Below are 18,005 nucleotides of genomic sequence, written 5' to 3' on the forward strand. Positions count from 1 at the left end.
TCAATGGAGGAGGCCAAGAGGCGCTGGCATGATGTGAAAAGCAAAACCAAGCTGGCACCCGCTGCCAACAAGGAAGGCAGCAACGGTGCCAGGAGGAGGGAGTCCAGCACCACAGGAGGAGCTGGAGGAAACGGAGGCCACAGTCATCAGTGTGGAGATGGTGCAAGGAGTTGGGAGTCCGGACATAGCGCAATAGGACCTGACACAACATCAACAGGGTGAGTAACGACCAGGGATTGCCGGGCTGGGGGAGAGGGGCACAATGGCACCCATGCACAACAATATGTAGCACACTGCACACCCACAATGACCCTGGATCATTTCCCTGATACCTGTGGCACACTGCAGCACTCACACATAGCAATACCAGCAAATCCACATTGACGACAATGTGGTACAATGTGCAACCCCAACACTGAACAATAGAGGACACAACTGGCTCCGCTCATGCGCAGAAACAGGCCTACTACATCTCACAGAGCAGGAAACTGTGAGATGGAAATGTACGGGTACAACCTCACATCCGACATGTAGTCTCAATTTCCACTGTCCCGCATTAAAATCTAGCACCTCCCAAACTATCACAATGTACATTGTCATACAGTCTGCTTTATAAACGAGAACAATGCACCAACATACATGTCAACATGCATCTCCCCTTCACATTGCAGAGGGACAAACAACACCTCCAGCAGAGCAGAGCAGACAACTCATCAGTGATGCTGGAGAGGACCAACACTACTTCAACACAGACGCCCTACAACGGCTCATGGACATCCTAGGCAACCCACCACCAGGATCAGGGCAGCCAAGCTACATAGAGGAGTACCCAGCCCCTGCACAGACCACACAGCAGGAAGCACCTGCCAGCACAGCTGGCTCCTAACACTTCACCGAGCCACACATGGCATTACAGTGCAAGGTGGCAGAATGCCAAAAGGAGGTGGCCGAACAGGTGCTGGTGGGGTCCGAACTCAAGGAAGACGAACTAGATCACATACACGGATGTCTAATTCCCTTCAGGGACCACCTATACCCCACAAAGGAGACCCACACTGTGACAGAGACACATGCATTTGCACATTTCCAGTACTGAACCCCGCCCAGAGGCACACAATTATCATTCACACACCCACTCTGGGTCTGCGTACTATGGCCCAGTCCACTCCTCTTACGTATGTAGTGGGTGACGACAAAGCTACATGTCCAAGGTCTAACCTGCTCCCTGCAGTGACATGTTTACGTCCCCTGTACACAACACAATGTAATGTTGTAGGGCATACATTATGACCACACGGATACACACAGATAGTTTGTGGAACTGGCTACGGGCACGTGCGCCCGGCCCCTTTATTGGCAGGGCCACATCTACAATGACACCTGTCCTGGATGTGTGTGTGGTGAGTGTAAGCCAGCAACAACTTGAACAGTGAACATCATTAAAACAGAAACTGAAAACACCAGCATAACAGAGCCAAATGCGGATCATCATGGAGTTAGTCGGAGCAAGTACAAAGGTCACCCAACATGCAAACAGAAGTGTCTGTGAGTTGCAGTACACTGAGTTTGGGGCAGGAGAACTGAGTGCGCTCATGTGAAGAAATTGTCTAGGATTGTGTCCCTTCGGAATATACCTGATGCAGCTGAAGTGGGATGTGTTACACCTGTATAATCTTCCTCATCATCATCCCAGGTCTCCCACACTGCCTGAGGTGACATTGCTGCGTAACCTCTCCACAGCACAAAACTCAATTAGTAATGGTCCATAGGTTGCAGTGCACTGAGTTAGTGGCACCTGGAGTGCTGAGCAGGGTATCAGGCAGATGATGGCATCCACGACAGGTGTGAGCAACTCTGTTAGTCTGCCAGTACGACTGTTTCGACTCTGGCAGTTGGCGGTTGGAGGTGGTCCTGCCGGTGGTGTTGTGTGCCTACTGTCCGGGCCGGTCAGGACTCGATTTGATGTGGGAGCCCTAGTGGACCGCAGTTGAGGCCGGAGGCAGCGGACAGAGCAGGGCCACATACACATGGCGTTGATGACCCCAAGGCCATTGTCTCAGAGGTCATCCAATATCTCAGAAGACAGGGTCCCTGACCTGAGCTGCACTGAGTTAGTGGCCCAGGATGCACTGCGGCTGGCACAGGCAGACCGCCACGGGACGGTGACTTGCGGTGCACTGAGATAGGGCCATGCGGACTGAGCGGGCCCTCATCGATGTCCAAGGTGAATGTGGTAGAGGGTTGCGGAGGACAGTGGAAGGTGTCCTGCAAGGCATGATGCAGAGGGCAGAAGCCATCCGGAAGCTGCAAATTGAGGAGAGGAATGTAACAGCCTCGTTATTGCCAGCGCGTCGGTAGCAGCTACATGAGGACGAAGACAACCCCCAGTCGATAGACTCAGACGCCACCAAAGTTCAACCAGAGAGTGTCCATGAATGTCGGGGAACAGACTTAGTGGCACCGGGGCTTAGAGGGGCTGCAGTCTGCGATGATGCCGGTACAATGATATGAACTCGGCCATTGCTAAATCAAGACTCAGTCCCAAATGTGTGACATACTCGACCGTAGTGTAGGCCGAAGGCAGCGGTCAGCAGTGTCCCATAGCCATGTGTGGTTGGCTGGCGATGCACTGAGTTAGTGACACCAGGGCAGTTGTCGGCAGTGTTCGATCACCTCCGTAACGATGATCCTTTTTTCCTCTTGACTGAAACGTGTCATCCTCTTACACCTCTCCTTGCATGCAATGATATGTACTCTGCCATTGTAAAATCAAGACTCAGTTCCAAATGTGTGACCTACTCGAGCACAGTGTGGCCCGAGGGCAGTAGTCTGCGTGGGCCCACAGACACGTGGCACCACATCGAGGGACTATAGTGATATGAATCCTGCCATAAATAATGCTCTCTGCCATAGTGTAATCAAGACTCAGTTCCAAATGTGTGACCTACTAGGCCGCTGTGTATGCCGGTGGAGTACGTCAATGAGAAAGGAGTACTGCGGGTCTGTGTCGCGGAGGCCATGATGGTCTGAGGAAGCTGCCAGGGTCGAGGCCCTTGGGCTTGGAGCTTGCACTGGCATGTGGTGGGCCCTCTTTGACACACACCGGTGTCGGCAGGTGAGCATTGAGGCCTGGGTACGCAGGGGTGGGCAAGACTGGTTCTGGGACTAGCAGCCTGGGGTGCAGCAAGCGCACAGGATCGCAGGCAACACCGCTAATGGCGACGGTGTCGGCCTCGTGGTGGGGTGAGAGGCGTCACCCTGGCAGACACGTTGGGCATTCTGGACAAGAACCACAGCAGAGTTATGTGCTTTTTATTGATACCCCTACTCTGGCGTATTACGGCCAGCTCACTCTGCTCACGCTTACCGGGGGACGTAACAAGCTACATTTTCGCAAGCTTCCCCACTGGCTGGGGTGACATGGTTGCATCCACTGTCCACTTCACTCCAAACACCAGCGGTGTATGTCAACATGGATATGTTTGTGGTCTGCATACTGCAGTCTGGCCAACACATCCACGATAATGGGCTTGCTAATATGCGTTATAGAATTCCAATAGAAGCCCAGGTTATATGTCCTGCACATCTGAACTGGGCTTCTATTGGAATTCTATAAAGCATATTAGCACGCGCATTATCGCCGTTTTAGCGGCAGTTTCCTGCTGCTAATACGGGCGATAATTTTAACAAGGTTCTTGCTAATATGCCCCTAAGTTACTGAAAGAGTGCAAATAGCAGCCGGCAAAAGGACTGAGTATGTGATGGCAATGACAAGGTTGTATTTAAGGCTAAAACAGTGTGTGGGCCACAATAGGTTCATGCATGCATTAGAAATCTGAACACAGTGTGGATGCCAAATTTTATTGGGTATGGTGGGTGATGTAATGGCATTTTCTAGAGTTTATTAAAAACAAGACTCAACAGGCAGAAACAGCATGTACGCCACAAAGGTATTAGTGATCGTGTGGCTGCCGCTTTGTAATGCAAACCAGGCCACCACAATGGTCTCGGTGGACAGGTAGTGCGTTGGCCACCGAAGGTTCATAAAAACAATGTTTATCAGGCCACGGTGGACAGGTAGTGTGTAAGTGATGTGCTACAAAAAGGATATTAACAAATCAAGCAGCCCGGGATGGTACAGTGAAATTGAGCGTTGCATAATGCAAGTTTGATGTCAGGCACCCTGGATGTCAAAGAGACAGGAATGTTGTATATGAATGCCAGATGAATCTACTCTGTCAAGGGCCATCTCACTATGGTTGTAATGTAACCAAAGTATGACACACAGTTTCCTGGGGTAAGGGAACCAGGTTCAACAGTCTTTTAAGGTTGAGTGGACCTGTTGGGGTCTGAGCTTTCCTACACTGTGCCCCCCACTTGGAGATTCATGGGGAGGCCCGGCCCTTGCGAAGGTGGATTTGCCGACTGCTGTTCCCATCACTTGGGTGCTGCATGGTGACTTTAAACAGAGGCAGTAATGACGACTTGCATTGACCTCCCTGCCTGCCAAAACCCTGGTGGGCCTGCTACACTTGGGGCCTAAGTGAGACCATTGAGGAGCCAAGGCAGGGGCCTGACCTTTATGCAGTCCCTGTGACTATAGTTCTGTAGCTGTGATGGCGTAAGAGGGTTTAGACATACTGTGGTGTGGAAGGGAGGTGCCCCTGTTACCCGTTGGCACCGCCTGTGACCTGCTGCAGAGCTGTTTTTGTGTACACTGCTTATGCTGGTGGCTCCTTTCTCCTACGGATACCACCCTCCTGGAGCTGTGTGGGGCATAATGAGGCAGTAGAGCTCCGTGGACCGCAGTAGTGCCCCATCACCTGGACTACGTGTCTGTTGCCTCTGGCTCTGCTGGCCTCTGTCCCCTTAGGCCCACCTATTAACTTGTTGTGCCATACCCGAGCAAAAGAACGCCCACGGAAGGAAGTCGGAGACTCCCTCCATACCCGATGAGACAACTCAACTGAAGTGCAGGGGTACATACCCTGTGGTCAACTGGACTCTGTTAGAGCATAAAATTGATACAGTGGTAGTGGATCTTTGCCTCCAGGGAACTGACCACCCTAAGTGAGTGAGTGACTTACTGTTACTGAACTTACCTCACAAGAAGTGATCCCTATGACTGATGGCCTAACTGCTCAAATGAATGATGTGCTGGGACGGATCCAGATCCTGGAGGCCAGGGCAGAGGACTGTGAAGGTAGGGCCCGCAGGAACAATATCCAGGTGGTGGGCATGCTGGAGAAGGTGAAGGTACGGATATGGTATCCTATCCGGAGAACTGGCAACGATCAGCAGTAGCACAGAAAGGCTTGTCCTCCTTCTTTGCGCTGGAAAGGGCACACAGGGTACCTAGGGTGGCGTGACAAGACCCCTTGTAGCACACCTGCTGCATTTTAGGGATCAAGACCACGCCCTCTGATGTGCCAGGGAGCTGAGTGAACTAAAAGTTGACAGTAGCAAGATGAGGATTTTCCCTGACTTCATCATGGCAGTCCAGAAACAGAGTCTCATTTCTGGAGGCAAAGCATAAACTAAGGAACATGAACATCAAATATGTGCTGATCTATTCAGGACGCATGCGCATTGTCACTGAGCAAGGGACTAAATGTTTTTGGGAAGTATGGCACTAGCTAGACATGAAATTGGAGGAGAGTGGGAACACTAGAAGACCCCAAAACAGGCGAGGATGTGGGGGTGAGCCTTCAGTGGAGCAGGTACAGCGGGATTGCCATAGGGCAGTGGAGACAGCTGCCAAACTCAGGGTCTCTAGACCAGAGTGGCACACACAAGAAGATGGGACAGTCTTAAGTGAGCAGGGCGCAGGCTTGGAGTCTGACTCTACCTTGCAAACTGACCATATCGGCTATATACCAGTGGTCACACCACAAGCAGATAACATTGTCCACTGATATTGTGATCCATGGAGTGTGAAAAATAAATACAAACTTGGTGAACATTATCGGCGCCATCTTGCCCCTTTCCAGGCCCATTCGTGCGCGTAAGCGGCAGCCATTTTGAGCACCATGGCCTCCCTGCCCCTCACTAATAGCCAGCGCGTCTCTCTCTCTCTCTTAACCTCGCAAGCATTCCCCCGCACGCTGATAACCCCCGCTCTCTCATGCCTTGGGTCATAAACCCCTCTCCAGCGCAGCTTCACCACGGAGTCCTATCCTGTTCCCAGCGCGACACCTCCCCTCATTCCTTTCATGGCCTCAAACCCTTTTGATGCAAACCCCCTTTTCCTGTATCCCCGTTTGTCTTCCTTGTTCCCAGGCCGCCACCTGGCCCTGCGGATACTGTTTATTACCCCGTACAGTAGGAAGCTTCCCCTCTCCATCAAAAGACCCCCGAACCGATCAAAGCCCCCACCCCATGAGATCCGATCAACACCATGCATTCCGTGAATCGGCGGAATGCCCTGCTGTGCGACGGCCATCACCTGTTGTGACCAGGGTGGGGAATCCAACTGTAAATGTATGTGGGAACGGGTCTGAAGGGGAGATTCCGAGGATGTTCTTTCAAGTTCTAAAGTATTGCGAGAATGTGTTATGTGCAATAAAGGTCGTAAACCCTAGTATAAGAGGCCAGGCCTCAGAGATGTGGTTAGAGCACCTCGTGACGATACTTGCTGTCTGAATTGATGTGTTCTCCTCCGGAGAGAATAAAATCCTCGTTTCCCGCCTTCCAGTCTCCAGCGCCTGCTTCTTCATTGATTAATATTGGTGGGTCATAGAGGCGATACTGCCGGGCAACATAAAAGGGTCTTTGGTTACCGGTTGTCTTTGGAACCCTTTTTAACAATTGGCGTCCCAAACGTGGGGCCCATCAGCGACTCGTGGATCCAGTGGGAGAGGTCCCGACGACAGAGTGAACGACTGCAACGATCGGAAGGTACCCTGTCCGATAGACCCTCGTCTGACAGCCGATCATCCGAACTTCACTGGTTCCGAACAGACCTCTCTCGAGTGATCTGCGGTCCTGACTGGGAACCATCAGGAGTGCCACGAGAAGTACGAAGAGAAGAGGACGATCGGGCGCTGGATTCGGAAGACGAGAAACTGTCCATGCGGTCCGGGTAAGGTCGTGTAAACACGACGAAATTGCGATAGTGATAGATAATAGGAAGTGATTGATAATTCTTGAGAAAATACTAGTATTACTTTTTGTTAATTTATTGGAGATTCACTGTCTACAAACGGAGAAACAACAGGCTCTCCCTTTATAAACAGCGAAGGATAGGTACGCACCCGTCGGACCTATCTTTCTCCCCCACTGAACAATTGCCCCTTCCCCCTATTGATTAACTGTTATAGATTGTTTTCTGGAGATTCTCTGTCTGCAAACAGGGAAAAATAGGTCCCCTCTTTGCAGATAGTGAAAGGGTAGGTGACGCGAACTTTTGCGAGCCTACTTATTCTCCCCATTGACCATATTGATTTTTTATTTTTGACCTAATATTGATTGCTCAGAATTGGTTCATGAGGTATTCACTACGTGCAAACAACGTAGAATAGAAATATTCTGTCTAGTCTTTGCGCGCAGTGATAAGATAGGTAGTGCTGACTATTATCCCATTGTGATCCGTCATGCCTGTCTTCTCCCCACTGGTCAATAGCCTGTTTAACCCGGACCGCTTATTAGAGATGAACCATCCGGCTCCGCTGGAAGGCACCCCTAATAAGGACATGTTCATGAAGCATGGATTAATTGCTATAGCCTATAGTGAGCTGTGGCATAAATATACGAAAAGGGATCGAGAAAGACAGTGGCCACTGAGAGGATCCTTTGATCTCGACAAAATAGAAACAGTAGAAATAGCCCTTCGTAGGAATGAAACAACACCTATTATGCTCGATAGTCTCGGTATGTGGCGCAAAGAAGCCACGCAACGAAGGGAAGGCGACGAATTTAGAAAAGGTGAAGGGACACGACGGACAACCCTCCAAACGTCTAGTAGGCAAAGGGAAGGGCCAGCGATGGCACAGCCCCGAGGAGTAGACATGAAAAGCGAATGGTGTAAAGGGATGTGCCGACAAGCCAACCCCGAAACACAACGACCTGAAGGTAATCCCCCGACATTACGCACAGGACGGACAGATTTAAAACAAAACCAATGTGCTTTCTGTAAATGTCTTGGACACTGGAAAGCCCAATGCCCGACTCTGCAAAGCATAGGTAAGAATGGAGGGTTGACAGAAAGGACGGACCGACAGAAAGGAAAAAGACGTGAGATAAAAACCAATCAGACTAGTGCAGACAGAACAGACAGGACCACCCCGTTCGATTATGCTCGGTGGCACAGATTTCGTCAGACCAATTTTAACGACATGTTAGAGTTCTGGGACTGATTGCTCTCTGTTGCTCCCCCACTCTGAAAAACAAACACAACTGCAGGTCAGTGTAAACAACCCCCCGTTAGAGAAAAGATTCAAGAAAGCCAAGCGTCTATTATATAACTTAGGATTTAATTACGGTAAAACACACAACCAACAGTAAATAGAATAACTAGTAGAACTCTCTAAAAAGCAAACTTGACTAATAGGAAAAATACAAAACATGTTATGCTCACTCCGGAAGTCCTCGAAATGTAACAGTTCGATGGTCCCGCCCATCCGAAACACATAGCACGTGTGGGGCGGGGCCTGCCAGCAACCATGGGCCAAAAAGAGATCGCTGGCGAGAAGGTACTGGAGACTCCACCAAGCAGGCAATGAAATGGTCTTCCCATACTGCCCTTCCAGGGATGGCGTCCCCCGGGCCGCGAGTAGGGAGGGGGCGGATCAAAATGACCCCCTCCCTCGTATCTCCTGGTCCGGCCATCACGAATTCCTCCATCGAACGGATGCAGGGTGGGCAGGGAGGAAGAGGCGACGCGGACGAGCCTCTTCCACCTCCACAGGTAGGAGGCTTCCCTGCCCTGGCCCGACGCCGATGTCCTCCAGCCGGGCGACGGCCATATACCTACGCTGCACAGGAAATATAATGTCCGGTTGGTATATTTCCGCAACACAGGACATACAATGCCCGACTCGTATATTTTCTCAGCACAGGACATACAAGACCCGGCTGGTATACTTGCATAGTACAGGACACACAATGTCCGACGGGCATACTTACGGAGCACCGGATGTACAGTGGTCCCCCAAGAGTCGGAATCAGGGGTGTAGGGTGGTCATCATGTGCGCCCCTGATTCCAAGAGACGGCGTAGGATGCACCGGGAGAGGAAGACGGCACGGTGAGCCTCCCTCACCTCCCCAGATGAAGGCTCCACTGCTGCACCCTGGCGCCCCGAACCAAAATGTCCTGCTCCAACCGCATGATGCTCTGTTTTTCGCCATCACAAGAAGTTTTCCTCCACTCCTGATGGATACGGCAAAGGTTGCTGCAGGGCCTCAAAATGGCGTCTGGGCCCTCGAAAGGCGGGTCTAGGCCGCTGGAGTAACTTTGTCCGAAATTGCAACTCGGGCGCTTGCCCACCTGGGCGCAAGCCCCCACCATCGACAAACATCCCCTCGACTTTGAAGATTCTACCAAAGTCCCAAGAGCCCTCGGCCCCTTCAGGCTTCCGGTGAGGAACAGTTGCATTGATCTCAAATGAAATAACCACGGCACAGCAACAAGATGGCGGTGCTCTCGTGTCTGCATCAGCTTCCGTCTGAACCACCCAGGAACATTATGGGCTAACGAACTCGAGCAAGTTCCGGTTGAACATCAACATGACCCGGTAAGAGAGACTTTACCCCCTCCCTCTCTTGATTGACGGTCCACACCACCAGCCCCTTTGTTAGCACAGTTTTCTTTTGGACTACCGAAAGGGACTCTGGTCCAACCGCCAATTGGCGGGGATATTTTGCCCCTGATGCTACTTCCGGACTAAACCGGCCTCGCCCAAAATGGCGCTGGTATCAATGGAAACTAACGGATGCCTCGTGGTATTCCTTAGCTAATGAAACTGGATGTACTAAGATATATATATATATATATATATATACGAACCATTGCGCACTCGATGTTAAAGGGAGGAGGGTTCACTTGGCGAACATTTAAGAAGGGTTCCGTAAAAATGTTGATTTCAATGAACAATTTATTTTTTGATATTTGTTGTAACTGATACATAACGTCGCTCATGATGCACGCCCGCGGTTTGCATTTAGGAAATGTGATTACGATGAGCTTGACTGTGTTTCCATCTATGAACTGAAATGCCCCTGATTCCTTCGTCACGCAATGAAATGTTTTTGGTTACTTACAAATAATTAATTAGACCTTTTTACATGTTCTTGTACTGCAAAATAACCCCCTACTGTATGTGCTTCCATCGACGACATGTCAGGCCAAAATATGAATTGCGCTCTCACATTTTACGTACTGAATAATTCTACAAATAAAAGTCTTGAAAAGCTATGGATAGGCATCGCGTACTTTTGTAAATACGGGTATCGATGGGAGGGTTTTTCTGTGCGCAACTGTTCTGCTCTCTTTTTAAGGTTATCCGAGAAATGGTTGTTCGGCCCTGGGTTGATGGTCAAATCGAAGGTATGATACGCTGTCTCCAAGATATGCGACTAAGCTCAGGAACTGACGTATGAAGAAGGACCTCGACTTCAGAGAATGGGTAAAGTAAAATGGTGTGATTGATAAATTGTTATAAGGATATGGTGGTCGAAGGTACTAAGGTACAGTTGAACGAAGAACTGGTATGCCTTAAGAACATCACAGCTTTGGGAATGATTTAGGGACCCCGATGACCGGATACATCTACGAAACCGGGTACCTCGCGCTAGGCACCTCTGATTCCTCTTTTTAGCGTTTTTCACTACACACGATCCTTAATGCCATCCTCGAACCTCCCCACGAACCACCTATCACATTGCCTACCCCCATGACTTTAAGAAACCAGAACCCTAAGGGATTATATCCCGAAGAGACAAGTACGAGTATGTGGTAAGTAAAGGATTTTCGTGCCCTTACATTTGATGTGTTCGAATGTTGTCCCCCTACCTCCCCTTTTTCTCCCCCTTTTTCCTCTGCAGGTTACATTAGAATCCCGATTAGAGTATCATAAGGGATCTGGAACCACGTCACGCCCGATGCATGAAGACGGTCTAGCGCTACAAAATGGCACAACAAGGACGCTCTCACGACCTTTTTACCAAATCTAACGCTTTTCTGTCCCAAAACTGCATGCTTCCTACCTCCTAACACAGACCCGAAACGTCTAACGTTGGGTAACGCACTGAATAGCCCAAACAATACACGGTCATTCTCTATGTCACACGTGTACTGTTCGGCCTATTGTCTCTCTCTCTCTCTCTCTCTCTCTCTCTCACTCTCTCTCTCTCTCTCTCTCTCTTACTCACTCTCTCTCTCTCTCTCTCTCTCTCTCTCTCTCTCTCTCTCTCTCTCTCACTCACTCTTCCACCCCTCCACACTTTCCCTCTTCCTAGCAACTGGCACCTAATTGGCGAACCTGGTGCACCTCCTGATTGGCCCCAAATACCACAAGTATTTGCGCAAATTTGTCCTAAATAAAATTGTATTGGTACCACGTTACTACCTCTCCTTTTCTACTAAAATATAGATGAAATTTAAATTGGCCGATAGGAAAGGGACAGGTAAGACGACTAAGGTTCCCTAAATTTGACCCACTCTCAGGGAACTATTTGTCAGTGGCTCCTATGATAAAAATGTGTCTGTGGTAATGCGACCATCCCCATTGAAAATTGTCTCCGTACCCCAAGCTGTAAGAAATGATCGAGACACCCCCATCTACCCAAAATGCCCCCAGTTTGGTATCCATAAGATCCCTCCTTCCCCGAGGATAAGTTTAATAATTATTGCAAACCACCCCTCCCGAGTTCTCGTAGTAACCAGGTTGCGAGGATTTATATAGAAAGTTAGAAGGATGTGTGTAAAGTTGAAAATTAGATTGAAAAACGAAAGAACTTGTTGCAGTAAGCCTGGTTGAAAATAAGATGTTTTTATGTAACGCAGACTTGTTTAGCCTATGTTCATCCCTCAGAAGGATGCCTATCAGACTATGGTGAATAGCACGTTGCACTTTTTGTAAAATACAAGGCCCTGAAGACCAGTCTAGCCTTTCAAGACTTGTACTAGGGAAATGGGTCTCTGCCAGAAGAACTGACATCTACTATACTAGACATATGACAAATGAACGAAATAATCATCAAAGCGCCAAAGAATTAGCCAGCGAAAGGAAATTGTAAGGAATCCAGCAAACCCATCATCAATTGTTTATACGTTAGCCGCAAGAATCTCCAATGTAGCGAGTGCTTACCCCAGTTGCTTGGTGTTGGGAGAGAAATAGACTTATGTAATTACCTTTTTTCTGCAAAATCTCTAAAGACTGTCTTTTCAAAACTCATTTAAGGGTATCACTGTCGGAGGAGAAAGAGACCGGATGTGGGAGCACGCGGCCTGACTGCGGATTGTGGAACATCAGCGACGGAGGCCGAGGCGAGACCACAGCAGTAAGGAGACGCCGGACGGGGCACTGTTTCAAACAAAGCTAAGGAAAGGGCTGACCTGAAGCCCCTGCTCTGTGATCAACGTGTGCCAAAGAGTCCCCGCTCTCTGAAACATGGTTACGGACCCGCCTGTCGCAAACCCTCCGTCCCCCGATCTGTTCCCGACTTGGCCTTGCTCCATCCCCTCCTCCTCCGACCTACCATAAGGACTGTTCACACCCGCACCTTTCCACCCGGACTCCCAAGTTCCTCCAAATCCTACTGAGCTACCCAGAGAAGAGCACTCCCTGCGTCAGAAGGGGGGGGAGCTCCGACTAAGTAGACCACGAACTATGTTAAATCCCAGAACGGTGACCTAGAACTCCACCAAGGGTCGCCCCCGAAGAAAAGATAAACAAAGTCTGTGGTTCTGCCCGCTACCAAGCACCCTGAAGATGATGGAAGCAACAGGAAGTGCCCACCACAGAGACTCAAGGAACGAACAGATCTCACAGTTCTGGAACAAATTGCATTTTCCATTACAAAATCTATGCTCTGCATTACGGAAGAAGATGCACCTGCCCCAAAACCGTAACGCATTGCTCCTATGAGGCCTGGCGAAACAAGACAAAAATGTACCCCTGCCCGCAGACCTCCAACGACTCAATCCACATGAACATTCCTGTTGACGGACCGAATTGTAATCCAGGTGCTTAACAGTGCCAACAGAAGATGACAAAAGACAACGAGAACTCTGATATTTTTACTGTCTCTCCTTTCTCTCCCAAGCACCATTGGACTGACTATGCACTCGCCGTATACAAAAAGGACTTACTTATATGATAACTTACCAGTTCTTATTCTATGATCTGTACCCAACGCCCTCGCTACGTAATTCTAGTCTGATATTGCATTACGATGACTTTTCCTGCAACCAACTTAACGATGAACCCGCCTACTAACTGATGAGATTTTTCAATATGATGTTTATAATGTGATGTTTACGTACAGTTCTTTCACCTAAGTCCCCTCTCCCTTACTTATGATCACTGCATATAGGGGTAGATAGGAAATAGGCCAGCAAGATGTCTTGGAAATGTTAAAGGGAGGACTGTGAAAAATAAATACAAACTTGGTGAACATTATCGGCGCCATCTTGCCCCTTTCCAGGCCCATTCGTGCGCGTAAGCGGCAGCCATTTTGAGCACCATGGCCTCCCTGCCCCTCACTAATAGCCAGCGCGTCTCTCTCTCTCTCTTAACCTCGCAAGCATTCCCCCGCACGCTGATAACCCCCGCTCTCTCATGCCTTGGGTCATAAACCCCTCTCCAGCGCAGCTTCACCACGGAGTCCTATCCTGTTCCCAGCGCGACACCTCCCCTCATTCCTTTCATGGCCTCAAACCCTTTTGATGCAAACCCCCTTTTCCTGTATCCCCGTTTGTCTTCCTTGTTCCCAGGCCGCCACCTGGCCCTGCGGATACTGTTTATTACCCCGTACAGTAGGAAGCTTCCCCTCTCCATCAAAAGACCCCCGAACCGATCAAAGCCCCCACCCCATGAGATCCGATCAACACCATGCATTCCGTGAATCGGCGGAATGCCCTGCTGTGCGACGGCCATCACCTGTTGTGACCAGGGTGGGGAATCCAACTGTAAATGTATGTGGGAACGGGTCTGAAGGGGAGATTCCGAGGATGTTCTTTCAAGTTCTAAAGTATTGCGAGAATGTGTTATGTGCAATAAAGGTCGTAAACCCTAGTATAAGAGGCCAGGCCTCAGAGATGTGGTTAGAGCACCTCGTGACGATACTTGCTGTCTGAATTGATGTGTTCTCCTCCGGAGAGAATAAAATCCTCGTTTCCCGCCTTCCAGTCTCCAGCTCCTGCTTCTTCATTGATTAATATTGGTGGGTCATAGAGGCGATACTGCCGGGCAACATAAAAGGGTCTTTGGTTACCGGTTGTCTTTGGAACCCTTTTTAACAGGAGTGTTCTCTTTTTTTGGGGTGAGGGGGTCCTTCTCTATACTTTCTACTCCAGAGCTGTGTGAATCCGAGGGGATTCCCGTTGCCCGTTGAGTGAGTGGGGCCACTGTTTTTCTCTCCTTCCTTGGCCTGGTGCGGAGGTACCCTGCCAAGCATTTTTGGTCATCTTACTGGGATTCCACATCTTGTCTTCACTTCTCCTCAAGAGGTGCTGTAGCTGTGTTTCTGACCTATGGACTTCACTAGTTAAGTATTGTAGTTTGGGCGGAGGAATGTTGCCTTCGTGTCCTGTGGGGGGAGGTTGGATTGTTTTTATGATTATATTTTTTTATAGGTGGAAACTTGCAGTTGTTTGTCTGTACCTAGCTCCTCTATGGGTGTGGGTTCTGTAGCCTCCCTTGCTACTGCTGTGTCTGAGTCGGTATGGGGGGGCTATGATGATGTTGAATGGGGGGATACATTGAATGTATATAAACTGATGTCCTTGAATGTGATGGGGTTGCATGGTATGACTAAGCACTACAAAGTGTTGGCATATCTGAAACAAAGGAGTGCATGTGGCGCTGTTGCAGAAACCCACTTAGACACTAAAGAGGTTGTGGCCTTGTGCAAAAGATGGAGAGGACAGGGGATATATACCACATACTCGGCTTTGGCAGTGGAATGCTGATCTGGTTAAAGCCGGGCATTCCCTTCCAGGCCACCAACAGCGTGACGGACACAGAGCAGTGCTATTCCGTATTGTCCTTCAGGTTAGACAGCCAGTATTGTCAATATCTCTGCCCCTAATGTTGATCAGCCAGCGGTTCTTGATGGTCTCTCACAGGTTTTAGCTCCCTTGCTGTAGCAGGAACTCCTTGTTGGTGGTGACTTGCGCCTGGCCGGGAAGTTCTCTATCTGGCAGCACCACAGTGGGTCGAGGGATGGCTGGCGTCACCGCCACCTGCAACCGTGGGATTAATCCTTTCACTCGGCCAAGCATGCACTACCTGTACCCCTGGACACATTGTTATGCTTGTCGGATATGCTGGGGCCTGTGGAGGACATTGAATATTTAGCTAGACCATCATCAGCCATAATCCTTTATTGTTATCCTTGCAATGGGGCAGAACGCGCACCTGTATACCCAGTTGGCTTCTTAACACCACCAACTTGGAAGACCCGTCCTTCTGCGAAATATTTTGAGAGGGAATCCGGATATACTTAGCTGAGAATGCAGGCTTGGCCTCATCCCTGCACACAGAGTTATATGCATTTAAGGGGGTCATTTGAAGGTAATTACTGTCTGAGTCCAAAGGGGGCAGCACACTCCCTCCTCCGTGACATCATTACCCATGAACAGGCCCGTAGGCATGCTGGGCCTGATTCACAGAACTAACTTAAGACAGAATCCTAAACTTACTACCATTTTGGTATTCACAGAAGGCACTTACTCATTTTGGTATTCACAGAAGGCATTTACTCATTTCGGTATTCACAGAAGTTAGGAGTCCTACCTTTAGGACTACTAAATGCCTTCTGTGAATACCGAAAGTCTTAAATTTATTTATTTTTTCAGTTTAGGAGTAGTAAAGTTAGGACTCCTAACATTAGGACACCTAAATGCCTTTCTGTGAATACCGAACGTCAACCTACAGAAAATGAAGGCTATGGACAGCAAACTGGACACCGTCACTATAGAAGTGTGTCTGATAAGGGCAGTTCTCACGAAGAAAAGCGAGAAAGTAAAATCCCTAGAGGTAAAGACAACCAGTCTCATTGATGACGTTAATCTGCTGCGATTCAGAAAAGGGGGGGTGGTGATGAACAGAGTGTCTGAATTAAGCAGACCACTCTTACCCAGTCCAAAGATCAGGGCTTGATCCATCACCGTTATTTATCTCACTGCACCATCCCAGCTCAGAACCTGGCTATATGCAAATCAGTCTGTCCCTGGCCCAGTGCATCATGGGAACAGGGCAGACTAAACTACCAAGCCAGGAGGTGCCTGATCTTAAGGCGTCCAGGGACCTTACGGATCGGAAGCTCGATGATTATGAAGGGCGCGCAAGACGCAACAACATGCGCATATTTTGAGTGCCGGAGAAATCGGAGGGTCCTGCACCGGACTTGTCCGTAGAAAATTTCATTCTCAATCATCTTAAACCTAAGGGCCTGAGTAATTTTTTTACAATTGAGCGAGCACATAGAGTCCCGGGTGGCAGACCTAAGCTGGGGGCAAACCCCCGCCCTATGATAGCTAGAGTCCTTAATTTCCGAGACAGGGATGTGATCCTTCAGGCGGCCCGGACGACGGCACCATTGGCATTTGAGAACGCCTCCCTCATGTTTTTACCGGACTTCACCCATTGATGCAAAAGCAACTACAGGGTTTCCTGGCGGTCAAAAAGAGACTGAGAGACAAGGGCATTAAATACGCCATGAAATACCCAGCCCGCCTTCGAGTGGAGATTGATGGTAGGACCTGGTTTTTCGACAATCCTGATGTGGCTCCGGACTGGCTGGACCATGTGTAAAAAACAATTCCTAGGCAATCATAGATGCATACATATATAAATTAACGGAGGGTAAAACAAACACACTGCAATTAAAGCTAGATTATACGTTATGGTTTTTATTCATTACAAAAGTACATTATTGTTAAAAAACAAATACATATAGCCATACTGTGGCATTAAAGAATAAAAATGACATACATAAAAACATTTTTCTCTTGTTATACAGTTAAAATTCATAAACTAATAGGAACATTATTTATCACGTAGTAATTTATTCGACGCGTGTTTCGGCGTATCACACGCCTTCTTCAGGAAATTACCACACTACCTACAAAAAAAGGTTTAATATACATAATATTAAAAACTGTTAATAAAACAAATCATAATGCACAACAAATTAGCAGTCGATTATCTTAGTCTATGATAATCCACTATATGACTTCAAATTTTTACAGCTTCAATCAAATTTACACAAACCATCATATCTCTTTTTCTCTTTATCCCAGTCTATTTTTAGAGAACATTGCAGTTACAGTACCAGTCCATTGATTAAAAAACAGTCAATGCTTATAATGAAAATACTTATGGCATATTCACATTTTAGAATACTCACAAATTTGCTTTAAGCAGAAATGATAATTAGAAGCGAAAAATCTTACTTATGGATTTATGATGTTCCAACGAGAAAAATTAATTTAAAAGAATATAAGTGAAGCAATTAATCTGCCTACTTACTTAAATGATTCGGTAAATATTTAAAATGTCTTGCATCTTGGATCAAAGTTTATATATTTGATAAAACAGTTATTCCTGAAATATAGAAACATCTGCATATTATCATCAATTTAATATTATGATGTATAATCAAGTAAATACTTGTCTTTATCACAAAATAGCCAAACTTACTAAAAATCTCTTTATGGTAATATGGGATTGTGAAATCAATGGACGTATTAGTTATTTGTTAAGTTTTCTTTGGGAACCTCCTTTGTATCTGTAAACATGGAGTTGGTTTAATAATCAGAGATATATAAACCTTAGTGAAAA

This window comes from Lissotriton vulgaris, chromosome 7 (assembly GCF_964263255.1).
Source record: "Lissotriton vulgaris chromosome 7, aLisVul1.2, whole genome shotgun sequence".
In the NCBI taxonomy this organism is placed as follows: domain Eukaryota; kingdom Metazoa; phylum Chordata; class Amphibia; order Caudata; family Salamandridae; genus Lissotriton; species Lissotriton vulgaris.